General features: G+C 39.7%; 1 pseudogene; it reads right to left on the bottom strand.

Annotated features, from left to right (window-relative positions):
• Positions 1–100: 100 nt before the first annotated feature.
• Positions 101–767, bottom strand: LOC116283501 (pancreatic progenitor cell differentiation and proliferation factor pseudogene; annotated as a pseudogene).
• Between the last annotated feature and the right edge of the window lie 6,402 nt (positions 768–7,169).

Raw genomic sequence — 7,169 nt, forward strand, 5'->3', positions numbered from 1 at the left:
TGTACTGATACATATGTAGTTAATTGTTTTTTTGATGGCTACTTGGAGTTTATTTTCTACTCGGTGCAAGGCACGGGGTTATGAAGGGTCAGGAAGGCTCTCATGCGGCGTGGATAAAAGAGTGCGGTTCTCTCAACTTCCTTTTTGGCGTTTTGCTGTTTTGATATTGAAGAACCCACCCGTTTCTGTTGGCTGTAGCCTGCTTGGTCTCAGGGAGGGGATGGAAGAGGAGGCGGAGGGCTCTTGAGCCTAGTGCCTTGGAAGGAAGCCTGGCAGCCGGTGGCAGCCTCTCAGGACAGGGCCCCGGAGTTGGTTTTGCCAGCTGGCTGCCAGGTTCCTGCTTCCCCGTGGCTTCCTGAGCCGGCTCACAGGTGATCGTGCTGGTGGAGGTCTGGGGCGATTCCAAGTGCTCTGGGGACTCCAACACTGTGGCCATGAATGGGAGAGTGGACTTCCCGAAAAAGAAGCTAGCCCACCAGAGTCCTAGGTCGGCTTTGGGGACACCCAGGCGGTGGGGGATGGCTTCCCCAGGGTACTCCGCTCTTCGGCAGGAGCTGTTACTGGAAGTGGAGCCCAGGCAGCGCCGGTAGTAGTCGTGGGTGGCCACGAGCGAGCCGCTGGAGGGGATGGCTGCCATGATCTTGCTTGGGCTGGTGGAAACCTCGGCGGCGACCCCTCGTGGTCCTCGGCGCACGATCACAGGTGGCGCGGACGGGGACGCTAGGCCACGGAGCCCATCTGCAGAAGTGACCTCAAGCTATAGCTCCATGACGCAGACGCGCCTTAGCTAATATTGATTAAATTCCATTTTAAGTCATAAAACACCTGGTATCAGTTCTGACATAGATTAGCTAAATTTTGATTCTGTGAACTAATATTTGCCCCATTCTGCAAGTTACAGTTGTGTGTGTGTGTGTGTGTGTGTGTGTGTGTGAGAGAGAGAGAGAGAGAGAGAGAGACAGAGGGAGCGAGTTACCTTTCCATTAAAATTCTAGCTCACTGACTGAGAAACTATATGAATTTGAGAATTTCTTTTCATGTTCCACAGCATCTGTAAAATGGGTATTATAATCCCTGTCCCTCACTGTGTTTGTGTATTAAGTTAGATAATATATGTAAAGACTCAGGGTACAGTGTCAGGCTGAAAATGGGGATTGGTTCAGTGCTATTTTCCTGTACTCGTACACTACGAGACACATAAGTGTGTGCGTCCGTGTGTGCGTGCGCGCGCACATCTTAATTGCTTTCCTTTGGGAAGCAGATGTTACTGGTACGTTGCATCTTCATTTGCTAGAACTGCCTGAGGATAACCCGGGTTTTCAGTGGGATTGCTCTGCTGCTCCAGCACACTCTGCTGCAGAGGTTTTCTTCCTTCCTTCTCAGGAGAACGCCCTTGCCATTGCTTCCCTTCCCCTGTGTACCTTCTACAGCACTGCCCACCTCTCTGTTAAGCTAGATCAAAACATAGCTATTATTATCAAATAATTCACCAAAAGCTAATGATTATTTAATTACTACTTACATATAGTACACTCACAGATATTATATGTTTCTTTTGTTGAGCTGTGGTAAGAGGCTGAAACTCCCCTACTGTTTCTCAGACAAAGCTTAACGGACAGTTTTAGTTCTGAATACTGCAATTTAACACCCAAGTAAAAGAAGTAGAAATAGATTTTCTGAGCCTGATTTTGATTTTGGCACATTATCCAATAAAAGCAATGTCATACATTGTCTGAATAATTTCAGTCTGTGACCTGGAATGAGTTATGCACCCCCAGTGAGCCCAACCCACCCCCTGCCCCCCCCAAAAAAAGAATAAAGAAGTTTAAAAATCCCCCAAGGTTGATAGGACTAGAGAATAAATGAATGCTTGGAAATCTGTGCCATTTAAATAGCTCCACAGCCTGCCGGTTGTTCCTGGGCAAATCTTGGCATCTTTAGACCTAATTGGCATCTCACCCTCAGGGATTTTTATTGAATTTGCTACTCTGCTGACACATTTGAACAGTGTTGGAACCAGTGTTTTAAAGGGAGCTTTAATCTCTTGAAGGTGATGAAACGCTGTCATCTTTAGACAAAGTGTCTGTCATGAAGGGCTCAGAGCAAACCAACAAAGGAGTCAGGGGCCATTGAGGGGCTGCCTCTTGAGTTTCCCTTTGTCTCAGGTGTTCTCATCTTGTCTGCATACAGTGGAGTGAGTGTTTACTTATGTTGTATTTGAACAAAACTTCGATTACAGATATTTTGTGGACATAAACATAAATGCATTGATACATACTTCATAACAGACATTGTACAGTATAACTTTCCTAAATTAATGACGAGATACTTACTCTAAGATCTTGACTTTCTTAGAGGACACAGAATTCTGAATTTCACTCTCTGGAAATTGAAGAAGTGTTTGTCAAATGACTGATCTCACTTAAAGAACAATGACTATGGATTATGCCTGACACTTTTGTTTTCACTGTTAGAGTTGATTGTAAAACTGATGGCAACTGTCTTTATTAAAGTCTGTTAATACATCAAAAATGCTTTGGCAGAATACAGATAACTATATGTCTCTGCAGATATGTGGCTTCTATGGTAACCATCAATGATAAATGTCTACTTTCCAAGGTCGCTTTTCTTCTTTTGTACCTTTTTAATACCTCTATTACGTGCTGACAGATCCTTACGAGATCAGTAAAATGAATAGACAATTAAGTTATCTGGGCAGAAAACTATCAGTGCCAGCACAGTTGATACAGTTATTCATTCATTCACTCATTCAACACATATTTCCTGATAGTTGATCCAAGTATATTGATTTACAGCTAAATGATTCAAAATGTGTAGGATATACATATAAATATCAGAGAAGTGACTCGCTGGAACACACACACACACACACACACACACACACACACACACACACACACACACAGATATACACATGTACACCTGCCATGGTTTATTGATTTATTATCAGCACACTGTAAAAGCATGTACACTGTGCCAGAATTTCCTCAGAGGAGAGGAAATGACTTCTAGGCTGAGGGGATCAGGGAAATCTGATGGCCAAAATTACATTTAAATTGTTTCCTGAATCAGAGATAGGGTCCAAGTAGCAGAAACACGGCATGAAAAAAAGAAGGTATCTCTATGGCATGCTCAGAGACATAGTGTGTGAAAGATCACGGTATTTTTCAGGGACTGGTAGGCCCTTCAATTTCAGAAGTATAATCTGGTTGATTTGCAGAAGGGAAAAATACAAGTTAAGTACATATGGGGAAGCTTTGAGTACTAGATTAAAATGTGCAGACTTTATTTGAAAGATTGAAGGGAACTCTGGAATGTTTTGGAGCAGAGGAGACTGGATTCTTAAAACATCAGCTTGGTTGCTTTGTGTCAAATTGACTTGCGGAGGAACAATGAAGGTGAGGAGACAGATCAAGTAGACAGCTACTGAAGTTAGCTATATGACAGGTTGCAAGTCAGGATGTTTACCAGGGTGAGCAGTTTATAAAGAGGAGGCATTGTACGATTTAAAAAATAAGAAGAAGAATAATTAAATGTTACTCCAAGCTTTCAGGTCTTGATTACTATGAGCTAGACTACCTGAATTTAAATTCCTACACCACTGTTTGCTAGCTGTAGGTCTTTGGGCAAGTTATATCTCTCTTCGTTGTAGTTTCCTCATCTGTAAAATGGGGATGATAATAATAGTAGCTATATTCAAGGTTGTTATGAGGTTAACATTAGTTAGTGCAGGAAGAGCTCGTACAGTGGTTCCTGGTCATAGGAAGAGAAATAATGGGAATATTGAAATCTAATTCTGTTCTGTTAGTCTTCAACATCACCAACAAACAAGGCTAACTTTGTGGTTTAAGGGAGGAGGCAGCTTTCTCCACTGTAGTATTACAGTGTAATTTGCAAGAGAGCGTGTAAAATTCTACCCTACAGCCTATTCCAGATGGGGAGATGGGAGCCAAAATCCTTGTGAGTATTTTTTACACTGGTGTCCCAGTGTCTAGCCATATACCTCAATCTTTGAGACATATTTGACATCACCATTGTATAGATTAGCAAACAGACTCAGCAGAGCTACATGGTTTATCTGAGATCAGACATTATAGAGAAGGTGCTACGGACTTGAATTCTTCCTGATCCAGAGGCCCACAAGCTATACTCTCTGACTTTTAGTCCTCATTTCAGAGCTATAGAATTGTTGGGTGACTAGTATAAATCTACTTTATAGCCTGTAATCATAAGATCTAGGGTCAAGTTCAAGCTCTGTTATCATTCAGATCCTATCAGATAAATGATAATTGGTTAGTAATAGAAGAAGAACTGAAGGGCGAGCTTCCTGACTCCAGTAGCGGGCTCTTTGCAATATATCTCATTTTTAATGTGAGTCTTCTTTTCCATTTTTCCTGTAGACAAGTAAAAACTACTAACACACAAGTAACACACATAAACACACACAGTATCTATTTACCCACATAAATGCAAGTAAAGAACTAATTTACTTCATTTGCCTTCGCTTGCCTTTTTATGCTTTAAGAACGAAGCCGTCCACAACTCTGCAGCGCACATTCAGACACATTACTTTGTTGGAGACTTGGCTTTTCAAAATAAATTCCAGGAGGATGGTTAAGGCAGAAGATTTGCAAGTAGAGCTTTTATCTTGTCAAAAAAAAAAATCTAAATCACAGTGTAATGTTTGAGTAAGGAAAACAGTGACGAGCATTGTGCTTCATATGATCCTGTGATCAAGACTCAGAACATACATTCTGGGACTCCGCTGCTATTCAGTCATGTCAGTGGCCTGTAGCAAATTGGAAGAAGCAAACCAGTCAACCATGTCAGATCCCAGGGACCTGTGTAGACAGTCTCAGAGCCCGGCAGCCCTCCTAGCAGGCTTCTACCACCTATACTTGCCGGTATTCAAGGCTGTAATTAGCACCATCAGAAATGTTCTCAGTCAAGAGCAACGCACTCATCTGTTGCTTTAATTTAACTTCTTTGGGGCCTTTGCTGACTGAATGACAAAGTTCTATTTTTATTATATTTTTATTATTTTTGACAGATTAGGCTTGACATATTGTTTCCCTGAGGAAATTCATTCCAATGTTTTAATTGTTTAGTTTGTGTATTAAACTGCCTGACACTAGGGGCAATACCATTGAGAAAATTCTTTTGTTTTGGTTTAAGAAGCTAAGCAGTTAACCTTCCTCCCTCTCTCCCCTACTGCACCCCCTCTCTTCCTTCTCTCTCTCAATCTCTCCCTCTTTTAGAAATTTCAGAATGTTTCATGGCAATGAGTTTAGGTGGTAACTGTTCCGATTGCCCAGAATCAAAGATCTGAAATCCATTATAGAGAAGATATTTTACCTTATTTGAGAAAACTTTTGCAAACTTGCCCCAATAACCTTTTAATAATTTAAAACATATGTGTAATTGATCCGATTTTCAAAAGATAACTAAGATTTTTAATTCACATCCACAGCAAATACATATGTGATGAACATATTTCCCTAAAAGTATATTTTGTCTGTTTATCCTTTTCTTTTGATATAAAGAATTACTTCTTGTCAGCTTTATATACACCCCTTTGAAGTGTCTCCAACTGTATCAGCAAGACATACAACATTATATACATATACATTTAAAAACAAAGGTATAATTAATTTCAAAAGTACAGTTAAGGTAAATATATTAACTACGTATAATTATATGACATGTCTACAATATCTATGTATGTATCTATAATATTCATCTATATATATTACTGTTATTAAATGCCATATCTATATATATGGACTTTTAAAATATGTATCATATATTTACCTTTATATATTTTATTACAGATCTTATATATTACATATATGTAAAATTGATTGAGTGTTCATAAAAATAAAATGTCTAGGAAAAATAATTGATAATCTGGCAAATAATACTATGAGAGAGTTTTGGGAGGAAACAAATTAATATGCAATCCTATAGAAATATGAACATTTATAAATAGACTAGTGACTATCCTCATAATTCAGATAAGACATTTTAAATAATGTATTTTATCACTAGCAAGGTCAGTGTTATGCTAAATATTAGAAAACAGTGTATACTAGTTGCTTTATTATTCATTAACTACCACCAACCCTAGGTCAGAAAACAGTAGAGACATGTTAGATACTGTTGCATGATAACTTGGGTATTTACAAATAATTGAACAAAATTTACTTTCATTAAAAGCTGGATGGAGAAGGGTATAGCTCAGTAGTAGAGCACATGCTTAGCTTGCACAAGGTCCTGGGTTCAATCCCCAGTGCCTCCATTAAAAATAAATAGACAGACAGACAGATAAACCTAATTACCTCCCCCCTCCCCCCAAAAAGCTAGATAAATAATCAGCTTAAGATTTCTCTTTATCACAGGTTTTCAGCCTGGTCTCCATGTGAGCATGAAACTTCCCTGGTGTAGCCTCAGAGGAGGCTTTGTCCTAGAATGAATCAGTGGTGCCCCTTTCCAAGGTAAAGCACCTTGGATTTGACCTGTTTTATATGTTGTAATTTCACATAAAATTATATGTGAAATAAAGGTTCTAATACCAAAACAGTGTTGAAAACCTGTGATCCAAATATTGACTATATTGACTTTTCCTTAAAAACCTCTATGCTCTGTGTTTATGAGTACAATCTGAATTCTTTACCAGAGTTGAAGGCACCCACCTGTGTTCTCCAGTGCCTGCATTCTGAGCTCTGAGCAAATTGAACTAAAGTACCTGTATTTCCCCAATGCTCTCTCGAGATTCAATTTTAAAAATCATTTCCTTGTACTGATCCTGTCTGTGGCTTTTCCCCGGCTACCTCCTTCTCTTCCAATTTTCCATTTTGTTCTTTATGATAAACATGTCACATGAGCTCTCCTTATTCACAAATGTTTTACGTGTACAGTATGCGTAATATTGTAGAGCAGGTCTCTAGAACTTTTGCATCTTGCATGACTGAAACTCTGCACCTATCGAACAGCCACTGTACACTTCCTCTTCTCCCTAGACTCTGACAACCACCGTTCTACTCTCTCCTTCTAACTTGTGTTCATTTGACTACTTTGGAAACGTCACGTATGTGGAATCATACAGTAGTTGTCTCCCTGTGACTGGCTTATTTCGCTTCTCATAAAGT

The sequence above is a fragment of the Vicugna pacos genome, chromosome 15, assembly GCF_048564905.1.
Source record: "Vicugna pacos chromosome 15, VicPac4, whole genome shotgun sequence".
NCBI classification, from domain to species: Eukaryota; Metazoa; Chordata; class Mammalia; order Artiodactyla; family Camelidae; genus Vicugna; species Vicugna pacos.